The sequence below is a fragment of the Nyctereutes procyonoides genome, unplaced genomic scaffold (genome assembly GCF_905146905.1).
Source record: "Nyctereutes procyonoides isolate TBG_1078 unplaced genomic scaffold, NYPRO_anot_genome, whole genome shotgun sequence".
NCBI lineage: Eukaryota > Metazoa > Chordata > Mammalia > Carnivora > Canidae > Nyctereutes > Nyctereutes procyonoides.
Window position 1 is genome coordinate 2,028,905 of NW_026575051.1, and position 27,467 is coordinate 2,056,371.

General features: G+C 37.9%; 1 pseudogene; it reads left to right on the top strand.

Moving 5' to 3' along the window:
- The window catches only part of LOC129512787 (high mobility group protein B1-like), an 83,808-nt pseudogene extending 66,523 nt beyond the window's left edge, over positions 1–17,285 (top strand).
- Positions 17,286–27,467: the final 10,182 nt, after the last annotated feature.

Here is a 27,467-nt window from a genome sequence, read left to right on the forward strand (position 1 = left end):
AGGCAGAGACAGAGACAGAGGGAGAAGCAGGCTCCATGCAGGGAGCCCAAAGTGGGACTCGATACTGGGACCTTGGGATCACACCCTGAGCTGAAAGTAGATGCTCAACCACCAAGCCACCCAGGCATCCCCCAAAACATATTTAATTAAAAGATTGTAAATCTGGCAAAGATCAAGAATTTTGCAGTAAATATCTATATACTCATAATCTAATTTCTATTGTTAACATTTTACTCCATTTGTTTATTAACTCTGCATCCTTCATCCATTTATCAATCCATTCAGTTTGACTTCACTAATAAAAAACTTCAGTACTCATATAATTAACTATAATTATTGATTTGTTTCCATTTTTTTTCTTTTTTTAATAAATTTATTTTTTATTGGTGTTCAATTTGCCAACATATAGAATAACACCCAGTGCTCATCCCATCAAGTGCCCCCGTCAGTGCCTGTCACCCAGTCACCCCCATCCCCCACCCACCTCCCCTTCCACCACCCCTAGTTCGTTTCCCAGAGTTAGGAGTCTCTCATGTTCTGTCTCCCTCCCTGATATTTCCCACTTGTTTTTTCTCCTTTCCCCTTTATTCCCTTTCACTATTTTTTATATTCCCCAAATGAATGAGACCATATAATGTTTGTCCTTCTCTGATTGACTTATTTCACTCAGCATAATACCCTCCAGTTCCATCCACATCGAAGCACATGGTGGGTATTTGTCTTTTCTAATGGGTGAGTAATATTCCATTGTATACAATTTTTTTCTTTTGATGTTAAATTTACATATGATGACTTCATGAGGAAAACTAGCTCTGCTTTGTAGTATCTACTGATTTCTGTGACACAAATACTTTCACCATGGTCAGCTTCAAGCTACCAATTGTGTTATCTCTGAAAGCACATAAATGATGCACATAATCAACTCTCATGTCATTTTGTAGATTTTTTTAAAAATTACTTTGAGAATGACCGAGGAATGGAATTGCTGGGTTAGACTTCAGGTTTATGGATATAATTTAAAAGAAACTCCTGGGTTCGCTGGGTGGCGCAGCGGTTTGGTGCCTGCCTTTGGCCCGGGGCATGATCCTGGAGACCCAGGATCAAATCCCACGCTGGACTCCCTGCATGGAGCCTGCTTCCCCCTCTGCCTGTGTCTCTGCCTCTCTCTCTCTCTCTCTCTCTCTCTCTGTGACTATCATGAATAAATAAATAAAATCTTAAAAAAAAAGAAACTCCTATATCTTATTCCAAAGAACCAGTTTTTCCTAAGTTCCGTTTCACACTCCCTCCAAAATATAGAAGATCTCGTTAGACTTTTTTCTTTTTGCCAATTTTATTCTTCCTGGTGATTGTATTCTGCTTTGAATGAACATTTCTTAGATGACTAATAAAGCTGAACATGACTTTTGGTACATGTTGGCAATTTGGATATCTCATTTTTTGAAATATCTTTTTAAAACTCAGCCGATTTTTATCAAGTCATCTGTTTTTAAATTGTGTATGCTGTAGAAATCTTTATCTTTGGATATAAGTATTTTATCAGTTATATATTTTGAAAATCTTTTCTCTCAATCTGTGGTTTGCATACTTATTTTATTTTGTATCTTTTGATGTGCAAGAGGTTTAAATTTTTATTAAGTTTAAATTATCATTTTATCTTCTGTGATTTTATATCTGGAAATTGTTAGAATGTGTTTGCCTATTTTAAGTTATAAAGAAAGATATGTACTTATATATACTGTAAAAATGTTATGTCTTAAGCGTTTATGCTTGGATTTCTAATTGCTTTTATTCTTCTGACTCTGATTTTTAAAAGTATTGTTGACTATGATATGAAGCAGAGATGAGGACTCTTATTTTTTAAAATACAGATATCTATCCAAATCTGGGGGGAACATTTTATTGAAAATATGTTTTTTCCCCTCTGGAATGCTTTGGCTTCTTGTCAAAATTCAAATAATTATATATTAGAGTGACAATTTCAATTAAATATATGTTTGCTGATTCTTACATTAAGCCACAATTTCTAGATTACTATAACTTTATTATAAGTAATTAATTTGGATATCTTTGTTTTTTTAATTTATTTTAGATATTCTAGATGCTTTGCATTCCCCAAAATTTCACAGTTGGAGTATTGTAAATTTTTGTACTATACATGAAATTGCAATAAAAACTATAGATCACTGGAGGGCTAGATTGACATTTAAAATATCTTGATACTGGGATACCTGGTTGGCTCAGCGGTTGAGTGTCTGCCTTTGGCTCAGGGCATGATCCTGGGATCCGGGATAGAGTTCCACATCAGGCTCCCCACTGGGAGCCTGCTTCTCCCTCTGCCTATGTCTCTGCTTCTCTCTGTGTGTGTGTGTATCCCATGAATAAATAAATAAAAACTTTTTAAAAAAAAATCTTGAATCTTGCAAATTATTATCTTAATATATTTATCCATGCATTTAGGTCTTCTTAATATCTCTTACCTTATTTTTGAGTTTTGGAAGGAGGGGCAAGATGGTGGAAGAGTAGGGTCCCCAAATCACCTGTCCCCAACAAATTACCTAGATAACCTTCAAATCATCCTGAAAATCTACGAATTCGGCCTGAGATTTAAAGAGAGACCAGCTGGAACGCTACAGTGAGAAGAGTTCGCGCTTCTATCAAGGGAGGAAGACGGGGAAAAAGAAATAAAGGAACAAAAGGCCTCCGAGGGGGAGGGGCCCCGCGAGGAGCCGGGCTGAGGCCGGGCGAGTGTCCCCAGGACAGGAGAGCCCCGTCCCGGAGGAGCAGGAGCTGCACCAACCTTCCCGGGCGGAAAGGGGCTCGCAGGGAGTTGGAGCAGGACCCAGGAGGGCGGGGATGCCCTCGGGCTCCCGGGGACACTAACAGACACCTGCGCCCCGGGAGAGTGCTCCGAGCTCCCTAAGGGCTGCAGCGCGCACGGCGGGACCGGAGCAGCTCGGAGGGGCTCGGGGGCGGCTCCGCGGAGGGGGCTGCGGGGCGGGAGCGCGAATCCAACAGCGCAGGCCCCGGAGCACAGGGCACCGGGACACAGCCCAGGATCTGGCCTCCCCCCGGGACAGGCAGAGGCCGGGAGGGCCCAGGACAGCGAGGACGCTCCTGCCCGAGCTGAGCACATCAGCGGCCCCGTCCCGGAGCCTCCAGGCCCTGCAGACGGAGAGCCCCGTAGTTCCTGCGGAGGCTGAATCCAGGCTTCCAGAGCTGCCGTAGCAACTGCGGCTGTTCCTCCTGGGGCCCCACGGGGTAAACAACCCCGCTGAGCCCTGCACCAGGCAGGGGCAGAGCAGCTCCCCCAAGTGCTAACACCTGAAAATCAGCACAGCAGGCCCCTCCCCCAGAAGACCAGCTGGACTGACCAGTTCCAGGGGAAGTCAAGGGACTTAAAGTCTACAGATTCAGAAGATACTCCCCCATGGTTTTTTTTGTTTTTTTTTTTCTTTTTTTCTTTTCTTTTTGATTTCTGATTACTTCCCCCACCCCCCCTTTTTTTCCCACCTTTCTTTCTTTTTCTTTCTCTTTTTCTTCTCTTTTTTCCTTTTTTTTTCTTTTTCTTTTTTCTTTTTCTCTTTTCTTTCCTTCTCTCTCTTTCTCTCCTTTTCCCAATACAACTTGTTTTTGGCCACTCTGCACTGAGCAAAATGACTAGAAGGAAAACCTCACCTCAAAAGAAAGAATCAGAAACAGTCCTCTCACCCACAGAGTTACAAAATCTGGATTACAATTCAATGTCAGAAAGCCAGTTCAGAATCACTATTATACAGCTACTGGTGGCTCTAGAAAAAACCATTAAGGACTCACGAGACTTCATGACTGCAGAATTTAGATCCAATCAGACAGAAATTAAAAATCAATTGAATGAGATGCAATCCAAACTAGAAGTCCTAACGACGAGGGTTAACGAGGTGGAAGAACGAGTGAGTGACACAGAAGACAAGTTAATGGCAAAGAGGGAAACTGAGGAAAAAAGAGACAGACAATTAAAAGACCATGAAGACAGATTAAGGGAAATAAATGACAGTCTAAGGAAGAAAAACCTACGTTTAATTGGGGTTCCTGAGGGCGCTGAAAGGGCCAGATGGCCAGAATATGTATTTGAACAAATCCTAGCTGAAAACTTTCCCAATCTGGGAAGGGAAACAGGCATTCAGATCCAGGAAATAGAGAGATCCCCCCCTAAAATCAATAAAAACCGTTCAACACCTCGACATTTAATAGTGAAGCTTGCAAATTCCAAAGATAAAGAGAAGATCCTTAAAGCAGCAAGAGACAAGAAGTCCCTGACTTTCATGAGGAGGAGTATTAGGGTAACAGCAGACCTCTCCACGGAGACCTGGCAGGCCAGAAAGGGCTGGCAGGATATATTCAGGGTCCTAAATGAGAAGAACATGCAACCAAGAATACTTTATCCAGCAAGGCTCTCATTCAAAATGGAAGGAGAGATAAAGAGCTTCCAAGACAGGCAGGAACTGAAAGAATATGTGACCTCCAAACCAGCTCTGCAAGAAATTTTAAGGGGGACTCTTAAAATTCCCCTTTAAGAAGAAGTTCAGTGGAACAATCCACAAAAACAAGGACTAAATAGATACCATGATGACACTAAACTCATATCTGTCAATAGTAACTCTGAACGTGAACGGGCTTAATGACCCCATCAAAAGGCGCAGGATTTCAGAGTGGATAAAAAAGCAGGACCCATCTATTTGCTGTCTACAAGAGACTCATTTTAGACAGAAGGACACCTACAACATGAAAATAAAAGGTTGGAGAACCATTTACCATTCAAATGGTTCTCAAAAGAAAGCAGGGGTAGCCATCCTTATATCAGATAAACTAAAATTTACCCCAAAGACTGTAGTGAGAGACGAAGAGGGACACTATATCATACTTAAAGGATCTATCCAACAAGAGGACTTAACGATCCTCAATATATATGCCCCGAATGTGGGAGCTGCCAAATACTTAAACGAATTATTAACCAAAGTGAAGAAATACTTAGATAATAATACACTTATACTTGGTGACTTCAATCTAGCGCTTTCTATACTCGATAGGTCTTCTAAGCACAACATCTCCAAAGAAACGAGAGCTTTAAATGATACACTGGACCAGATGGATTTCACAGATATCTACAGAACTTTACATCCAAACTCAACTGAATACACATTCTTCTCAAGTGCACATGGAACTTTCTCCAGAATAGACCACATACTGGGTCACAAATCGGGTCTGAACCGATACCAAAAGATTGGGATCGTCCCGTACATATTCTCAGACCATAACGCCTTGAAATTAGAACTCAATCACAAGAAGAAGTTTGGAAGGACCTCAAACACGTGGAGGTTAAGGACCATCCTGCTAAAAGATGAAAGGGTCAACCAGGAAATTAAGGAAGAATTAAAAAGATTCATGGAAACTAATGAGAATGAAGATACAACCGTTCAAAATCTTTGGGATGCAGCAAAAGCAGTCCTGAGGGGGAAATACATCGCAATACAAGCATCCATTCAAAAACTGGAAACAACTCAAATACAAAAGCTAACCTTACACATAAAGGAGCTAGAGAAAAAACAGGAAATGGACCCGACGCCCAGCAGAAGAAGAGAGTAAATTAAAATTCGAGCAGTACTCACGAAATTGAGACCAGAAGAACTGTGGAACAGATCAATAGAACCAGGAGTTGGTTCTTTCAAAGAATTAATAAGATAGATAAACCATTAGCCAACCTTATTAAAAAGAAGAGAGAGAAGACTCAAATTAATAAAATATTGAATGAGAAAGGAGAGATCACTACCAACACCAAGGAAATACAAACGATTTTAAAAACATATTATGAACAGCTCTACGCCAATAAATTAGGCAATCTAGAAGAAATGGACGCATTCCTGGAAATCCACAAACTACCAAAACTGGAACAGGAAGCAATAGAAAACCTGAACAGGCCCATAACCAGGGAAGAAATTGAAGCAGTCATCAAAAACCTCCCAAGACACAAGAGTCCAGGGCCAGATGGCTTCCCAGGGGAATTCTATCAAACGTTTAAAGAAGAAATCATACCTATTCTACTAAAGCTGTTTGGAAAGATAGAAAGAGATGGAGTACTTCCAAATTCGTTCTATGAGTCCAGCATCACCTAAATTCCAAAACCAGACAAAGACCCCACCAAAAAGGAGAATTACAGACCAATATCCCTGATGAACATGGATGCAAAAATTCTCAACAAGATACTAGCCAATAGGATCCATCAACACATTAAGAAAATTATTCACCATGACCAAGTAGGATTTATCCCCGGGACACAAGGCTGGTTCAACACTCGTAAAACAATCAATGTGATTCATCATATCAGCAAGAGAAAAACCAAGAACCATATGATCCTCTCATTAGATGCAGAAAAGCATTTGACAAAATACAGCATCCATTCCTGATCAAAACTCTTCAGAGTGTAAGGATAGAGGGAACTTTCCTCGACATCTTAAAAGCCATCTACGAAAAGCCCACAGCAAATATCATTCTCAATGGGGAAGCACTGGGAGCCTTTCCCCTAAGATCAGGAACAAGACAGTGATGTCCACTCTCACCACTGCTATTCAACATAGAATTGGAAGTCCTAGCCTCAGCAATCAGACAACAAAAAGACATTAAAGGCATTCAAATTGGCAAAGAAGAAGTCAAACTCTCCCTCTTCGCCGATGACATGATACTGTACATAGAAATCCCAAAAGCCTCCACCCCAAGATTGCTAGAACTCATACAGCAATTTGGTAGCGTGGCAGGATACAAAATCAATGCCCAGAAATCAATGGCATTTCTATACACTAACAATGAGACTGAAGAAAGAGAAATTAAGGAGTCAATCCCATTTACAATTGCACCCAAAAGCATAAGATACCTAGGAATAAACCTAACCAAAGAGGTAAAGGATCTATACCCTAAAAACTATAGAACACTTCTGAAAGAAATTGAGGAAGACACAAAGAGATGGAAAAATTTTCCATGCTCATGGATTGGCAGAATTATTATTGTGAAAATGTCAATGTTACCCAGGGCAATATACACGTTTAATGCAATCCCTATCAAAATACCATGGACTTTCTTCAGAGTTAGAACAAATTATCTTAAGATTTGTGTGGAATCAGAAAAGACCCCGAATAGCCAGGGGAATTTTAAAAAAGAAAACCAGGGCCGGACGCATCACAATGCCGGATTTCAGGTTGTACTACAAAGCTGTGGTCAAGACAGTGTGGTACTTGCACAAAAACAGACACATAGATCAATGGAACAGAATAGAGAACCCAGAAGTGGACCCTGAACTTTATGGTCAACTAATATTCGATAAAGGAGGAAAGACTATCCACTGGAAGAAAGACAGTCTCTTCAATAAATGGTGGTGGGAGAATTGGACATCCACATGCAGAAGAATGAAACTAGACCACTCTCTTGCACCATACACAAAGATAAACTCAAAATGGATGAAAGATCTAAATGTGAGACAAGATTCCATCAAAATCCTAGAGGAGAACACAGGCAACACCCTTTTTGAACTTGGCCACAGTAACTTCTTGCAAGATACATCCACGAAAGCAAAAGAAACAAAAGCAAAAATGAACTACTGGAACTTCATCAAGATAAGAAGCTTTTGCACAGCAAAGGATACAGTCAACAAAACTCAAAGACAACCTACAGAATGGGAGAAGATATTTGCAAATAACATATCAGATAAAGGGCTAGTTTCCAAAATCTATAAAGAACTTATTAAACTCAACAGCAAAGAAACAAACAATCCAATCATGAAATGGGCAAAAGACATGAAGAGAAATCTCACAGAGGAAGACATAGACATGGCCAACATGCACATGAGAAAATGCTCCGCATCACTTGCCATCAGGGAAATACAAATCAAAACCACCATGAGATACCACCTCACACCAGTGAGAATGGGGAAAATTAACAAGGCAGGAAACCACAAATGTTGGAGAGGATGCGGAGAAAAGGGAACCCTCTTACACTGTTGGTGGGAATGTGAACTGGTGCAGCCACTCTGAAAAACTGTGTGGAGGTTCCTCAAAGAGTTAAAAATAGACCTGCCCTATGACTCAGCAATTGCACTGTTAGGGATTTACCCCAAAGATTCAGATGCAATGAAACGCCGGGACACCTGCACCCCGATGTTTCTAGCAGCAATGTCCACAATAGCCAAACTGTGGAAGGAGCCTCGGTGCCCATTGAAAGATGAATGGATAAAGAAGATGTGGTTTATGTATACAATGGATTATTACTCAGCCATTAGAAACGACAAATACCCACCATTTGCTTCAATGTGGATGGAACTGGAGGGTATTATGCGGAGTGAAGTAAGTCAATCAGAGAAAGACAAACAGTGTATGTTCTCATTCATTTGGGGAATATGAATAATAGTGAAAGGGAATATAAGGGAAGGGAGAAGAAATGTGTGAGAAATATCAGAAAGGGACACAGAACATAAAGACTCCTAACTCTGGGAAATGAACTAGGGGTGGTGGAGGGGGAGGAGGGTGGGGGGTGGGGGTGAATGGGTGACGGGCACGGAGGGGGACACTTGACGGGATGAGCACTGGGTTTTATTCTGTATGTTGGTAAATTGAACACCAATAAAAATTAATTTATTAAAAAAAAGAATAATAATATTTTTGAGTTTTAAAAAGGGTTATATGAAGAGTTATAAATGGTTATATTACATACCAAAGTAAAGCATTTGTAACTTTATTAAGTAAATGGAACAAATTAATCATTAAGGCAAAGGCATTTTGAAAAATAAGTAGACACAAGACATATTAAGAATTTTTTTGTGTGTATTTTTTATTGGAGTTTGACTTGCCAACATATAGCATAACACCCAGTGCTCATCCTGTCAAGTGCCCCCATCAGTGCCCGTCATCTATTCACCCCAGTCCCCTGCTCACCTCCCTTCCACCACCCCTTGTTCATTTCCCAGAGTTAGGAGTCTCTCATGTTCTGTCACCCCCATTGATATTTCCCACTCATTTTCTCTCCTTTCCCCTTTATTCCCTTTCACTATTTTTTATATTCTCCAAAAGAATGAGACCATATAATGTTTGTCCTTCTCTGATTGACTTACTTCACTCAGCATAATACCCTCCAGTTCCATCCACGTTGAAGCAAATGGTGGGTATTTGCCGTTTCTAATGGCTGAGTAATATTCCATTGTATACATTGACCACATCTTCTTTATCCATTCATCTTTTGATGGACACTGAAGCTTCTTCCACAGTTTGGCTAGACATTGCTGCTAGAAACATCGGAGTGCAGGTGTCCCAGCATTTCACTGCATCTGTATCTTTGGGGTAAATCCCCAGCAGTGCAACTGCTGGGTCGTAGGGCAGTTCTATTTTTAACTCTTTGAGGAACCTCCACACAGTTTTCTAGAGTGGCTGCACCAGTTCACATTCCCACCAACAGTGCAAGAGGAGTCCCTTCTCCACATCCTCTTCAACATTTGTGGTTTCCCGTCTTGTTAATTTTCTCCATTCTCACTGGTGTGAGGTGGTATCTCATTGTGGTTTTGATTTGTATTTCCCTGATGGCAAGGGATGCGGAGCATTTTTTCATGTGCTTGTTGGCCATGTCTATGTCTTCCTCTGTGAGATTTCTGTTCATGTCTTTTGCCCATTTCATGATTGGATTGTTTGTTTCTTTGCTGTTGAGTTTCATAAATTCTTTTTAGATCTTGGATACTAACCCTTTATCTGATACGTCATTTGCAAATATCTTCTCCCATTCTGTAGGTTGTCTTTTAGTTTTGTGGACTGTTTCTTTTGCTGTGCAGAAGCTTTTTACCTTGATTAAGTTTCAATAGTTCATTTTTGCTTTTGTTTCCCTTGCCTTCATAGATGTATCTAGGAAGTTGTTGTTTACAAGCTAACCTTGCACCTAAAGGAACTGGAGAAAGAACAGCAAATAAAACCTACACCCAGCAGAAGAAGAGAGTTAATAAAGATTCGAGTAGAACTCAATGAAATAGAGCCCAGAAGATCTGTAGAACAGATCAACAAAACCAAGAGTTGGTTCTTTGAAAGAATTAATAAGATAGATTAAACCACTAGCCAGCCTTATTAAAAACAAAAGAGAGAAATGTTAATTAATAAAATCATGAATGAAAAAGGGAGATCACAACCAGTACCAAGGAAATACAAATGGTTTTAAAAATGTATTATGAATACCTATATGCCAATAAATTAGGCAATCTAGAAGAAATGAATGCATTTCTGGAAAACCACAAACTACCAAAACCAGAACAGGAAGAAATAGAAAACCTGAACAGGCTGATAACCAGGGAGGAAATTGAAGCAGTCATCAAAAACCTCCCAAGACACAAGACTCCAGGGCCAGATGGCTTCCCAGAGGAATTCTAGCAAATGTTTAAAGAAGAAACAATACCTATTCTACTAAAGCTGTTCTGAAAGTTAGAAAGGGACAGAATACATCCAAACTCGTTCTATGAGTCCAGCATCACCTTAATTCCAAAGCCAGACTAAGACCCCACCAAAAAGGGAGAATTATAGACCAATATCCCTGATGAACACAGATGCAAAAATTCTCAACAAGATCCTAGCCAATGGGATCCAACAATACACTAAGAAGATTATTCACTATGACCAAGTGGGATTTATCCCTAGGATGCAAGTTTGGTTCAACACTCATAAAACAATCAGTGTGATTGATCACATCAAGAAGAGAAAAACAAAACCATATGACCCTATCAATAAATGCAGAGAAAGCATTTGACAAAATACAGCATCCATTCCTGATCAACACTCTTCAGAGTGTAGGGATAGAGGGAACATTCCTCAGCATCTTAAAAGCCATCTACGAAAAGCCCACAGCAAATACCATTCTCAATGGGGAAACACTGGAGCCTTTCCCCTAAGATCAGGAACACGACAGGGATGTCCGCTCTCACCACTGTTATTCAACATGGTGCTAGAAGTCCTAGCCTCAGCAATCAGGCAACAAAAGAAATAAAAGGTATTCAAATTGGCAAAGAAGAAGTCAAACTCTCCCTCTTTGCAGATGACATGATACTGTACCTAGAAAACACAAAAGACTCCATCCCAAGATTGCTAGAACTCATACAGCAATTCGGCAGTGTGGCAGGATACAAAATCAATGCCCAGAAATCAATGGCATTTCTATACACTAACAATGAAACTGAAGAAAGAGAAATTAAGGAGTCAATCCCATTTACAATTGCACCCAGAAGCATAAGATACCTAGGAAAAACCTAACCAAAGAGGAAAAGGATCTATACCCTAAAAACTACAGAATGCTTCTGAAAGAAATTGAGGAAGACACAAAGAGATGGACAAATATTCCATGCTCATGGATTGGAAGAATTAATATAGTGAAAATGTCTATGCTACCCAGGGCAATGTACACGTTCAATGAATCCCTATGAAAATACCATAGATTTTCTTCAGAGAGTTGGAACAAATCATCTTAAGATTTGTGTGGAATCAGAAAAGACCCCGAATAGCCAGGGGAATATTGCAAAAGAAAACCAGGGCCGGATGCATCACAATGCAGGATTTCAGGTTGTACTACAAAACTGTGGTCATCAAGACAGTGTGGTACTGGCACAAAAACAGACCCATACATCAATGGGACAAAATAGAGAACCCAGAAATGGGCCCTCAACTCTATGGTCAGTCACTATTACACAAAGCAGGGAAGACTATCCACTGGAAAAAGGACAATCTCTTCAATAAATGGTGCTGGGAAAATTGGACACCCACATGCAGAAGAATGAAACTGGACCATTCTCTTACACCATACCCAAGGATAAACTCAAAATGGATGAAATACCTAAATATGAGACAAGAATCCACCAAAATCCTTAGAGGAGAACACAGGCAACACCCTTTGCGAACTTGGCCATATTAAGAATTCAATTCACTAGGAATGAACACAGTTCTGAACTTCTATGTGTCAAATATTAAAATCAACATATTTGACTACAGTTGAAAGAATGCAAAATTTATAAAACCAGGATCACTGTAATGGGTTTTATTAAAATTTACTCTGTATTTATAAATTTAGTAGATATTATTTAATTGAAGATGTAGGAAGATTCCAATAAAAAATATAACAAGTTAGATATTGTAATTTCATTGATTTAGGTTACATCTAAAATAACATTCTTAGATTTTTGAGTTTTGGCTGATATATACAACTCTGTTTCTACAAACCCAAAAAGGAAGAGAATTTTTATCATTCCAGATAGCTTCTTTATGCCCCTTTCCAGTCCACTCCTCTACCCTGAAGCAAATATTGTTTTGATTTCATTCACTATAACTGTTTAATTTTAAATCTACCAGAAAATTGTTTCTTTTATTGGTATTATTTCATTATGTGAATATATGACAAATGTTTATCCATTTACCTAATGACATTTATGTTATTGCTATTGTTTGGCCTTTATGAGTAATTCTGCCCTAACACAGTTGTACAGCTCTTTTGTGGGTATTTGTTTATATTTTGCTTGGGTAAATATCATGAGTGAAATTATTACCTCATAGCAGAGAAAAAAAGCTTAAATTTGTAAGACATTGGCAAATTGACTTCCAATTGGTTCACCATTTTATATCCCCACCATTGGTGTTTGAATTTATTATAGTACAATGTAAAAACCAGGAAATTACCATGGATACCACCCCTCACATCTTATTCAGATTTCACCAGTTTCACCTGCACTTGTATTCGTGTGTGTAGTTCCATGCAATTTTATCACGTGTGTGAATTCATATAACCAACAGCTCAATCACAACACAGAGCTTTTGCATCACTACAATGGTTTCCCTCATGGTACCCCTTTAAAGCCATACTATATTTTCATGTTCATTCTTTTCCCAGCTCCTAACTCCTGGCAATAGGTAAACTGTTCTCCATCTCTATGATGTAACCATTTTGAGAATAAGTTTTTCTGAGCATGCATATTGAGAAAGGTGAAGAATTTGGACCATTAGTGAAATTACCATACCACTCAGGAATACAGCACATTAGAAAGTGACAACTACTGAGGGAAAAGAAAATATTAGCAATAGGTGGGGACTATCGACAGCTGCAAGAGAGAATGGGGTTCAATTTGAGTGGGTCAACCTGGACAGGGCTTTGAGAGAAGATAATACCTGAGTAAGAATAGGAGAGGTCAGGGAGTTATCTAAGTGGATTTCTGGAAGAAGAAATTTCCAGTCAGAGGAAACAACTACAACAAAGTCTGTAAGACAGGAACATGCCTGCTGTTTTTAAGGAATGGAAAGAGGCTGATTTGACTGGTGTAAAGGAGCCAGGAGTACAATAATTGAAGAAAATGTCAGAAAAGTAACAGATCATATAACATGCATATGATATCGTACCAAAATTATTAGATATAAGAATATATTTAAGAACCAATGCATTTCTTTAGAACCAAAATATACAGAACATACAATTTAAAAAGGTATGTAATACACATTATCATCAGCATCATAAAATACTTAGGAATAGTTTTCTTATATATTTTGGTAAACTCATTAAAAAATAAACAATAAACTCATTAATGCCAATAATTTAACTGTGGAATTTTTTGTAGTTGCTAAATATACAATTATTTCACTTGAATAAATACTAAGAAAAAGGCTCAAAACTTCAATATGTTTAAATTCAAAATTTATGTTTAAAATACCTATTATTATAAGAGATGTAAATGGTCACAAAATTGTTCTATGAGTTCAGTGAAATCTCAAACAAAACTTAAACATAAAATTTCTGCTTTGGATCAAGAAAGAGTAACAGGGGTTTCAAACAACAACAACAACAACAAAACTGAATAAAATATATGAAACAATGATTATTGAGACATTGGGCATCAGACATCAAAGGACAATGATAACTGACAGATAGAAAACAAGTGAGGTAGGCCCTACAATTGTCCCAGCTGACTTCCTAGAGAGTTTCCAGGAACCCCAGAAGAATTTACCTTTCTTTCTGACTTGTAGATCAATTTAGGAATTCAGGGAAACCAAAGTGGCTAGGGTTTGTAAAGTGCCAGAGAAGAAATAACTGTACAAGCAAAGGGAAAGAATATCACAGAGATCTATAGAGTGTTCCCCTTAAGTCTCCATGTGAGCACTGAACAGTGTATATAGATGAAACTACCCAAGGTTGGAGAAGGAATCACCTGGGAAGAATCGGGGGAACAGTCAATGGAATCCACACAAGGTCCAGAATAGTCCTAGTTTCCAACAGTCAAAGTGAAAAACCTCACAACTCAAGACATCAGGTAGAGTACTGAGGACAATTTTACTTTAGTAGTGGGGAGAATTTAGCTCTAAACACTAAAAATAGTTTTAGATTCTGCCTAACAATCCTAATACAATACCCAAAAGGATCAAATCATACCAAGAAACTGTGTTTTAGAACAAACCTCAAAACTACTTATGGAATGCAAAAATATCTATCATCTAATAAGGGAAATTCCCAGTGTTTGACATCCAATTGAAAGTTACCAGCCATGCAAAGAAACAATAAAATATGACCCAGAAATAGGAGAAAATTCAATCAGTTGACAAGTATAACCAGAAATGACATAGATGAGAGAATTAGTAGATACATTAAAAATAAATATAACTATATTTCATATGTTCAACAAGCTAGAGGAAAGATTGACCATGTTAAGTAGAAACATAGAAAGTATATGTTAAAAGACTCAAATCAAAATTCTAGACAGGATAACTAAAATGTTTGGCATGAAAATTATACTAGATAGGATTAGCTGCAGGTTAGGCATTGCAGAAGAAAAGATTAGTGAGTTCAAAGACAGAATCAATCCAAAATGAGATACTGAGAAGATAGGAAGTTAGGGAAAAAAATAAAGAATGCATCAGTGAGCTGTGATATAATTCAAATGGTCCAGATGTCTGATTTGAAGAAATAATGTCCCAAATTTTTCTCAAATTTGATGCAAAACAAATCCAAAGATTTGTATTTCTACCAATACTAAAAACAAAGAAAACTAAACCAAATCACATCAAAATCAAATTTCTCAAAACCAACGACAAAAAAAAAATCTTAGAAGCCAGAGAAAAAAGTAACATTATATAAAGTGGAATGAATATAAAAATGGAAGCAGATTTCTTACTTAAAATAGTGTAAACCAGATATGAGAGGAATAATATTTTTAAAGTATGAAAAGAAAAAAATCATTGCCATCTTAAGGTTTATGTGATTTCAAGAAATAACAAGTAACTAAAACAATCTTGAAAAAAAATAACAAAGATACTGTGTCTGGCTCCCACTCTCACAGACATTGCAGTGCAATGAGCTCCAGAGAGACAGTTCCAGAGCAAGTGAGAGCCAGATGGCACTGGGCAGTTCTATTCCTCACTGAGACAATAATTAAACACGTGCAGAGGAGATCCTAAGAAGCTGAGAGGAAAATGTCATCATACACATTCTTTGTCCAAACTTGCCAGGAGGAGCACAAGAAGAACCTAGATACTTCAGTCAACTTCTCCGAGTTTTTAAAGAAGTGCTCAGAGAAGTGGAAAATCATGTCTGCTAAAGAGAAAGGAAAATTTGAAGACATGGCAAAGGCAGATAAGCCCCATTATGAAAGAGAAATTAAAACTTGTATCTCCGATGGCAAGTGATGCAGAGCATTTTCTCATGTGCATGTTGGCCATGTCTATGTCTTCCTCTGTGAGATTTCTCTTCATGTCTTTTGCCCATTTCATGATTGGATTGTTTGTTTCTTTGCTGTTGAGTTTAATAAGTTCTTTATAGATTTTGGAAACTAGCCCTTTATCTGATACGTAATTTGCAAATATCTTCTCCCATTCTGTAGGTTGTCTTTGAGTTCTGTTGACTGTATCCTTTGCTGTGCAAAAGCTTCTTATCTTGATGAAGTCCCAATAGTTCATTTTGCTTTTGTTTCTTTTGCCTTCGTGGATGTATCTTGCAAGAAGTTACTGTGGCCAAGTTCAAAAAGGGTGTTGCCTGTGTTCTCCTCTAGGATTTTGATGGAATCTTGTCTCACATTTAGATCTTTCATCCATTTTGAGTTTATCTTTGTGTATGGTGAAAGAGAGTGGTCTAGTTACTTGCCATCAGGGAAACACAAATCAAAACCACAATGAGATACCACCTCACACCAGTGAGAATGGCAAAAATTAACAAGGCAGGAAACAACAAATGTTGGAGAGGATGTGGAGAAAGGGGAACCCTCTTACACTGTTGGTGGGAATGTGAACTGGTGCAGCCACTCTGAAAAACTGTGTGGAGGTTCCTCAAAGAGTTAAAAATAGACCTGCCCTACGACCCAGCAATTGCACTGTTGGGGATTTACCCCAAAGATACAGATGCAATGAAACTCCGGGACACCTGCACCCCGATGTTTCTAGCAGCAATGTCCACAATAGCCAAACTGTGGAAGGAGCCTTGGTGTCTATCGAAAGATGAATGGATAAAGAAGATGTGGTCTATGTATACAATGGAATATTCCTCAGCCATTAGAAACGACAAATACCCACCATTTGCTTCAACGTGGATGGAACTGGAGGGCATTATGCTGAGTGAAGTAAGTCAATCGGAGGACAAACATTATATGTTCTCATTCATTTGGGGAATATAAATAATAGTGAAAGGGAATATAAGGGAAGGGAGAAGAAATGTGTGGGAAATATCAGAAAGGGAGACAGAACATAAAGACTCCTAACTCTGGGAAACGAACTAGGGGTGGTGGAAGGGGAGGAGGGTGGGGGGTGGGGTGACTGGGTGACGGGCACTGAGGGGGACACTTGACGGGATGAGCACTGGGTGTTATTCTGTATGTTGGTAAATTGAACACCAATAAAAAATTAATTTATTAAAAAATAGTAATAAAAAAAACTTATATCTCCTCTAAAGGAGAAACAAAAAGGAAGTTCAAGGATCCCAATTCAGTCAAGAGGCCTCCCTCAGCCTTTTTCCTGTTTTTTTTTTCTGAGTATCACTCAAATATCAAAGGACATCCTGATCTATTCATTGGTGATGATGCAAAGAAACTGTGAGAGATGTGGAATAGCACTGCTGCAGATGACAAGCAGTCTTATAAAAGGAACTGCTAAGCTGTTAACTGCTAACTGCTAAGCTGTTAACTGCTAACTGCTAAGGAAAAATACGAAAAGGATATTGTTGCATAGCAAGCTAAAGGAAAGCCTGATGCAGCAAAAAAGGAAGTCATCAAGGCTGCATAAAGCAAGAAAAAGAAGGAAGAGGATACAGAGTGGCATTCAGTTAACAGAACAATTATTTAATATAAGTTGCATCAGAGACAACTGATGATGGAAACGACTATCTCATATATAATTAATTTGTGCTGTGTACCAACAAGAACCTGGCTTAAATTTCCATGCCAATTTACAACCCGCATACTGTACCAGATGAGATTGGTGACTACTAAAATATCACCAGGACAGAGCTCTCTAAAGACACATTTGGTAGTGTGTTAATGGCAAAGACACTGTACAGTTTAAAAACATATCTTACACAGCCTTAAATTTCTAAATAAATACAATTTTTAATATAAAAAAAACTCACAAAGATGGTGGATTCACACTTCATAATTTAAAATCTTACCACAGAGCCATAGTAATCAAAATCAATACCCAGTGGTATTGGCATAAGGATAAACATATAGAGTAATAAAAAAGAACAGAGTCCAGGAGTAACCTCTCACATATATGGCAAAATAATTTTCAATAAGGTTGCCCAGACCATTCAATGTAAAAAGAATAGTCTTTTTAACAAAGGGTGTTGTGAAAATTCGACATCCATTAGCAAAAGAATGAAGTTGGACCTCTACCATACACCATTTACAAAAATTAATTCAAAGTGTACCAAAAACTTAAATTTAAGAGTTAAAACCATGAAACTATTGAAAGAAAAGAAGATAAAATCTCTATGAACTTGGATTTGGCAGTGGTTTCTTCAATATCATATCAACAGCACAGGGAACAACCCTCATCTTCCTTGAGAACAATTACATAAATTAGACTATTTTAATACATCAAAAGACACAATCAAGAGAATGAAAAGACAACCCACAGAATGGGTTGCACAGATGAAAAATCTAATTAAAATAGTAGTATGTCAAAGCCAATAATAAATAAAAACTGTAATACATAATGAAAAATTACAGTTTAATTCACTATATTAACAGAATAAAGCAAAAATAAAATTGAAAACAAACAAATAATACACAAGTAGCAAAAATTATATGATCCTAGATCATGTCGTTTTTTTGACAATAAATGACAAGGAATGAAAATAAAATTATAAAATAAATGAAATGTGTCCACAATAGACTTTAGAGTGAATGTCTTTGGCAACTTTATTCATAATAGCCCAAACCTAGAAACATCCCAAATGCCCATCAGCAGGAAAATAAGTGGGAAAATTGTAGCATATTCATACAATAGAACTCAACTGAAAAATATAAAAGGAATAAACTATTGACATATACAATAGTTTATACCATATACATGGTCTCAACAACATTATGTTGAGTGACAGAAATTAAATACAATAGTGTATTATTACAGTTATAAATTCTTGAAAAGGCAAAACTAAAACGTTGGTGATAGAAATTAGATCTGAAAAAAAAGAAATTAGATCTGATTGCCTGGGGAAAATTGATATTCTATATCTTGATTGGAATATGGATTATTTGGGTGTGTACATTTGTCAACATATGTCAAAGTTTATACTTGAAAGCTGGGCTTATAAAAATATATGTCTGCAAATTATACCTCAATCATTACAAAAAGAAGTATTTCAACAATTTTTAGTATGAGGGAAGAAACCCCAGACAATCCTACTAGACGTTTAAGACTATTGAATTGTAAGGAAGATATATTTTATCATTTTATGACATTAATGTATGAGTTGGAAGAGAGAGAAGAAAATTATTTTTCATCCTTTCATTGTAACCATGCCTTCATATATCCACAATGTCTTCAGTATCATATCTTTGAATATTTTGCTCACAAATATGGAACAAAAGCCCTAAAATTCTCACCTAGGAATGTCATGTTTTCAAAAGAAGAAAATCCTATTTTACTACAATATTCCTATAGCAGTAGGAAATATGGAAAATATGATGGTCCCTCTATTTTATGTGAGATAGAAATATAGAAACAGGGAGAAAAAGGTTGATTTAAGAGAAAAAAAAAAGCAAAGCACTGTCAGTACTGGGGGAGCAAATAATGAAAATGTTTTGCTTTCTAGGAGGATATGATAACCAGTTTCCACAAGGATCCCCAATGTCTCTCAACCTCCAGTAATTAACTCTTGTACAGTCCTCTCCCACATTTTATCAGAATTGGCCTAGACATCACTATGATCAACTGAAACAGCAGAAGTGATGGTATATCAATCCCAGGAACAGGCTATGGAAGACATTGCAGCTCCGATCCCTTTCTTTCTCTCATCACTTGTTCAGCTGCATGATGAGGAACTGAGTTCTCCAGTCAACAGCCATATGAATGAATTTTCTTGCAAGTAGATCCACCAGCCCCAGTCAAGCCTTCAGATGACTGCAGCTTTAGCCAAACCTTGACTGCAACATTATGCAGACTAAGCCAAACTACTCAGCTAAACTGCTCCCCACTTTCTGACCTAAGAAATAATATGCATTTATTGCTTTAAGCCACTGAATTTTGGGGTAATTTTTTATACAGTACTAAATAGCTAATTCACTGGGACTCTATCATAAAATGTGGATTATAGTTACTCACTTACTACCATGGTCTCAGAAATGCATGCTGATTTCCAGAATTCATCCAGTAGTTTTTCTTTAAATGTAGCAGTTTTTCACTTTATATGTCGTGTTCTTTAAGATTGGTTACATTACATATTTGAAGATGCAGAATAGCCTGCCTTGACCCTCAAAATTAGTCCCTGTCTCCTCTAAGAATCTGGCTGCTGTTTTCAAAATGCTGCTCAGCATGGTATTATCCTAGCTTGAAGTTTAATTGATAATTCATAGACATTTACTCCATTATAGAGAACTAGTAATTTCCATGTGAGATTTTGCATCCACAAATGCCAGTTACCCTTGTTCTACCTGCCTGTCCAAAAGCATAAGTCAGTAATGGGAATAAAGTGAGAAGGAGAAACTGAAGACACCAAGTTCTTATAGAACTATTATGTATTTCTGCTCTGAACCTTCTTCTATCCTGGTTATAGATGCCTTGGGTCTAGGCACAGGGTAATTTTGAATAGCATAATCATGTACTTTACCCATGTAAACTGGCAGTCAAAAGTATGGGAGATGTTTTAAGTCTCTTGACAATACCTGAAAGAGAAAGGGAATTTTACCTTTTTCCTTTTAAGGTCTCTATTTAGCCCATTGATGGGGAGAGAAAACTTGCCCAGGGGAAATGTCCTTACCAGTGTTATTTTCCAAAAATGTTCACCCAAAGCCTAAAGCAGAACTTATCTATGCTACTTGCTTCAATCTTAGGCAGTAACAACTGGAGCCTTAACTTCTTCGAACTTTCTCACCTGTCCAGATTTATGAAAAGAAGCTTTATTTTCTCCTCTTTTCCCCAGTCTCATGGAAAGACCAGGAATAATCCTAATACAGGAAGTCCCTATTCTATCCTATTATTCTTGAATTAGCATAATTCATAGCATCTCTTAACTGCCTTGGGTGGAATGAGAAAGCAGGCAGAGGAAATAGGGTTAGGAAAAGAACTGCAGACTTCTTTTGTATCACAACCACCAAAAGTATAAAATTAAGGATGCCTGGGTGGCTTAGCAGATGAGTGTCTACCTTCAGCTCAGGGTGTGATCCCAGAGACCCAGGATTGAGTCCCACATCAGGCTCCCTGCATGGAGCCTGCTTCTCCATCTGCCTGTGTCTCTGCCCGTCTCTCTCTAATGAATAAATAAATAAAATCTTTTTTAAAAAATATAAAAGCAATCCCAAATTCTGCTTAGTAAAAATACAAAAAATCTAAAACTTTTTGGTGAGCCAGCAAACCACGTACAGATTCTCATTGTCCTTGGTTATAAATATATATTCTATGTGGCACAGCACAATAAAGACTGGCATGAAAATCCATTTGGCTACTCAACTGGTTTGAAATATTAACCCTACTTCTTGATCAGTAATACTCAATTCCAACTTCCTGCTAGGTTTACCTGAAGAGCTTCACAAAAAGTATCATTACCAGGGTTCCACCTCAGACTAATCAAATAGAAAGTTCTTCGTAGTGGAGGAGAAGAACAGAAGGTAGAGTTATCAATCAGTAATTTAAATGATATTCTCAAGTGAGTATACAATGCACCCAGGATTAAGGCCCACAAGCCTATGCTGACATCTCCATGTCTCCTATTTCTTATCTAGTAGCTCATGCTGAGTCTTCAAGGCAGAGTGAGGTGGGAGTACATTGTTCAAGGACTCTCTAATCACACCCACCACAATGGGCAAAGACAGGAAATGCTTGAACTCTGTTATTCTCATTAAGAGTTTCACCCACAATGCATTAAGTGTTCTTTATCAGTATCACTATCTTCATGAGTGTAAAGATACTGAGGTGCCTCATAAAACTTGAGTGTCACTAAAAATCATACAGGAAATTACAGTATAACTGGCCTTGGAGTAAAGCTATGGTAGAATCCTTTGGTTCTATCTTGAAGGTGTTATTTCATTTTCTTTATCTTCTAAATACTCTGATTTCAAAGAATATATTAGGCAAGGATGATCTTTGAAATGAAATTATAAGAGTAAGAGCTTGCTTATGAAGAAATTGAAGGTCATTACTCTGTAATTACAACAAATAAAATTTCTAGCCATCTTATAAATGTAGAGAGGCCAGAGCACATTTCCTTATGATGTGGAAAACAAAGGCAAAAGAAATACAATAAAAATTAAACTGCATTATAACTTAGAGCCAGCCCATTGACAAGCACTTAGGACAGGCCAGGTGATCTTCCTCCAGGAGCCCAACTGCCTTCATGTTAATACAATGCCAGAGACAAAAGAAAACCTTAGCTTGACATTAGCCGGACCTCCAGGATCCTGTAAAATTCCCTTTGGAAACTTCCTTTATCTCTACTCCCCCAAGATATACGTTAGCAACCATCCCCTAAACATATGGCCCACTGATAGGCATCTGAAGGGTCGCATGACTAAGGTTTTACTAGACAGTAGTAGATGACCCTCAAGGTCCTGGAAACTTTGCTTCCAAATTCCTTAGAGACTTAACACTATACCCTAATCCCCTCCCAACTTGAAAGTGTATATAATCAACCACTCCTCACAATCCCAGTGCAGCTCTTTCTGCCCATGGGTCCCATTCCTCATGCTTTAATAAAATCACTTTTTTTTTGCACCGAAGACATGTCAAGATTTCTTTCTTGACTGTTCACTCCTGAACCCCAAATTTTACATCATTTATATCTGTTATATTAACTAGTCTATTTAATTTTTTTTTCTGAATTGCTTGTAGATAAATTAGAGAATCGTGAGCTCTACCTCTCATTCTGGCATGTAAATTTATAAATTCATTTGGATAATCTGGTCAGAACTCTCATTGATTCTGACTTTAAATATTCTGTAAAGCTCAGTATTTTGGAGTATCTAGGTTTCCATTTCAACTTGTAACTTCTGGTGTTTTTTATTTTGTTTTTAATAGTCCACAATGAATGCTTGAGTATGGGAGGGGCAGTGCATAGATGGTCATAAATACCCTCAATAAAGAAGACTGCAATATAGGGGATGTGCATGGCAATGGCCAAAAAAAAAATATTTGTCTGCACTGCATCCTGACATTTGGGATTACTAGTGTCAGGACAGTTTCATACCCTGTGTTTCAAACATTCTCTCTGTAGTGGGTAGTGAACACTGGAGCTGAACTAGTTAGAGTTTGAAGTCTAGATTTACCATTTTCCAGTTTATACATTTTAAGTCTTACTTTCTTCACCTTTAAAATGAACATGATATCAACTTCACAAGGTATTGTTGTTGTGCCCAAGATTGCGAATCCAAGAAACCACCAAGGAGCCGACACCGATGCAAATGCATGAGGGTTTATTAGCAAGCTCCAGCTTGGGTCCAAGTATACCCGACACAGCGGAGCAGGGACTTGGACCCCCAGGTGGATTACAGCTGGGTTTTTATGGGCTGGTCTACGGGATTTCCAGAAGGAGTGGAGGAATTTCTTAAGCTCTGTTTTCATTCTGATATGGGGCTTTCAAGGGCGTTCTACGGTTTTTCCTGTAACTGAAGTAGGGTAAAGTTCAGCTCTTATTCACAGGGGCCTGAGATGGCTGTACTTGTGCTAATGCTGAACTTGAGGCAGAATGGCCTTAATTTTCTCGGCCTCCACAATTGTAAGATCTAATAAGATGTTGTACATGAAATTTAGTATAATGTTAACTGGGCACTATGAAAACACTCAATATAGTTTGGGTTTTGATTATTAATTGTCAGAGGATACTGGTGTTAACCAGAAAGCCAGGCCCAAGATGGAGTCACTTGCCCCCAGGAGAGCAAACCAAGACTTAATTGCAGTTTCAACTTGCCAGGAGTAGAATTTTAACCCAATCCATCTAGAATTTTCTGGTCAGCACCAATGAGGTGATTTGTCACAAGGGCCCTCCATCTCCCAAAGGAAGATGAGGCAATCCACCTAGTAAGACCCCTTTCCTTACCTGTCAGGGAACATGATCATGCCTGAAACAGTTCCTTCTTTTCTCTTGCTACTAGCCTCTTCAGCATATTGCTTCCCTTGATTTTTAACTATCACAAACTACTAAGACATTTTTGTAAGCAGTTGTTGGAAAATGCATATAAATGCCATTTGTATAACTTTATAATCTGACACCAAAAAAGCCCTAGGATTAATTTATGGACAAATTTAAAAAAAATTTATGGACAAATTATGTTGCTCTTATCTTTGGTTCCTCCCTAACTTTATTATTAATGCAAAGGTTTTCAATTTTATAGCTATGTATCCTTGGTTCATCTGTGTAGCTCTTTTAGAGTAAATGAATTAATGATTAACTTTATAAATCAACCAAGACATTCTCACCAAAAAAAATTATTGCACAGTTAATCTTTTTTTTTTATTTTAAACCGGCCAAAATCTTGTTCAAAACAGTACACATTACATGATTCTAGATAGATATCCAACAACACAAACAATATTTCAGGAATGAATGTAATTTTTACAAATAAATCTAGATGTTGAGATTATAGTTTTGATATACAAAATCAAGAGGACAGTGGAATATTTTATACCTGAAACCAACATAACAGTGTATATTGACTTTATTGGAATTAAAATTAAAAAAAAATAGAAAGGACCACGGGATGCCCTTGCATATAGGATATGAAATATAGAATTGACTTCAGAGTGTAGATTTATATATCACTGGCAGCATTTGCCATAAACAATGGCATAGGTTGCCTAAAAAAAGCAGAAGGAAAAAAAATCCTTGTTGTTACCAAAGATTATTTTCCATGTATTAAGTATTATTCAACAATAATAAATAATATCAATATATATGTTAGAGATTTGTATTTTTAAAATGATGAAAAATCAAATTTATGCCAAAAAAAATGAATTCAGTATCTTCTCTGACAGAAAAGAAATGCCTTCCAGAAATGGCATGATAACAGGGCCACACCTCCATCTCTTGGCTCTGCCATGCTTCAAATTAACTTCAAATTGAGGTAGGATCCATCTTTACAGTTATCCACAGTATTGCCAGGCTCATATCTTAAAAGATTTAAGCCAAATAAAAGATACAGAGCTTTCCCTCTTGGTAGGTCTTGTAAGTCCAGAGATTCCCTCTAAATGGATCAACTTGGGTAGCATACTTCTTCCCAAAACAATTATTGTGGCTGAAGAGATTTGATATATGAACCGGCTCAGCCTTAATCACCTATTGAACCCAAAGTCCAGGATTTGGAGCCTCACTCAAAAGTCATGTACGGAAAAACAGGAAGACATCGTTTCTCAAAAGAATTTTGGGGTTCTCAGGCAAAAAAATTGGGAGAGGATGGTTGGTGTGCAAATATAACACATATTTATTTTAAGATATAGGAGTAGAAAATACCAATTATGGAATGTTAGAAAAATCTCACCCTACTTTCTTCCACATTGGCCATGGTGTATATATAAACTTTATTTTTTTAGTCGAAACACTACTCTTTGAACCCTGTTGAATCCTTTTCTTTCTTACATGTTCTCACTGGGGACTTTGTTTATCCTTTGGGGATAGGAAAACAGACGGGACTCCATGAAAAAAACACTTTTTACCTGCACCCCCATCTTGTACATGCCTTATGGTTCAGATAATATATGTCCTCATTACAAAGATCAAGGAGTTAATGATATTTTTGGAGTCTTTCAGTGCAATAGATAACATCTAAGGAGTGACTGGGTGGAATGTCATTTACGTTTTCCAGACCACTCACCATGACCCCTGGTTCCCAGACATAAGCAGCTTATTGAGGACACCTAAACCCTAATCTTTGTTTTAAGCAGCTTCTGGATGCCTGAGAAGACAAGTACACCAGACCATAACCCTTAATAAAAACACTGGGGCCCCAAGGAAAGATGAGACTTCTTCTGCTTTCTAAGTCTCTCAAACATTCTGCATCTGCTCTCTCTATGTCTTCAATAACCTTGGCTCCCACTTTCTTTCAGTTCACATTTGATTTCAATCCTGTGCAAAGCCAAGGAGTCTTTTAGTTGGTTCTGCAGGAACCCCCTCTGGGTCCTTGTAATGCACTTTTGGGATATAGGTGGGGTCTGGAGCCAACAGCCAAGAAAGAATTCTTGAGATGTCTTTGGTGCAAAAAGGTGATTTTACTAAAGCACAGGGACAAGACAGTGGGCAGATAGAGCTGCACTGGGGTTGTGATGAGCAACTGATTATATACTATGAGGTTGGGGAAGTAAGAAAAAAAGGACTTTTTTCTTTGGACAGTCTTTCTGTCCAAAAGGACTTTCATATGCTAAAGCATACGAAACTTAACTATCAAGTTAAGTACATTTTTTCCCTCTGGCAAAGCATTAACATCAAGATAGTTGGAAGTTTCCTGGAGGAATGTCACATATATCCCACCCAGTGTGGGGGAAGTGGAGGAGGTTGCAGGGTATCAGCTCGTGCTTTGTCTTCAACTAGCCTTCTGCTCTCTCATCATTTGGAGCCATCCAGTTTGCATCACTTTTGTCACAGATGGTTGTATCACCTCTTTTCTCTCTTCCTTTTTCCTAGGCAAATAAAGCATCTTCTAGCACTCTGCTTTCAAATGCCTAATTTAAGAGTTGTTATTAACAGCACCAAACTTGGGATACCTGGGTGGCTCAGTCAATTCAATATCTGGCTTGATTTTGGCTCAGGTCATCTCAGGGTCATGAGATCAAGCCATGAATTGCACTCTGCTCTGAGTGTGGAGTCTGCTTGAGATTTTCTCCCTCCTTCTCTCTCTGCCTTTCCCCCTAATTTCTCTTTTCTCAAATAAATAAATAAATCTTATTCCATTATTTCAGGAATGTATACTAATTACTGTTGTGTATGTCTTGCACATACAGAGAGAATTTACTACTAACAGAAGTCCTGCTTTATACTGTTAAATATAACAGTAAATAAATATATTGTTAAATATAAATAACAAGATTCAACAAGGTAAATTTGAAGACCTAATTAACTCTATTAAACAATTCATGAATCAGGCAGCTCCCCGTCTAGCAAGAGATACTTCAAGGAGTTATATAAAATGTCACGTTTTATAGAAGGAGAGTATGAGCAAGAAAGTTATTAGTAAAGAAAAGGATTGGTCCAGGAGAGGCCACTTTTTAGGGGCAAAAACAAGGGGTCTTATTGTGTGGATTATTATTATGGTGTAGGCTCCAGGCAGCCTTTTCAAGTGTCAGCAGTTGGTCTGTAATTCTACCAAGTGCATAAGGCATAGATGATACTTGTCATTGTAAAAGGATACGGCTGAATGTATTCAACTGAAGTTGTGTATTCAACTTCAATTTAAAGAAGTTAAAGAATTATTATATTTAATATATGAATCACCTAGGCTCTGTAGTTTTATGAGATTCCAATATTTTTCACACTTAAACAATGCTTCAACATGTGGCTATAAGATTGGATAACTTTAATTCTTGTTTCCATTATGGGGATATTTCTTGCCCACCAATGATTCTCCCTTTATGCCCTTACCAAGGGAGAATTCTCAATTCTTACTAAAGAGGTAGCCCTTATTCTTCACCTTTAGTCTTCTCTTTCCTGTCATTTCCCCAGACAGAAAACTATCAGCATTTCTATGAGGCATTTCCTTCCCATGCACTCCAGTTTCATGGCTTTCTCTTCTCCACTCTTTATAGAAGCATTTTTCCTTCTTCATG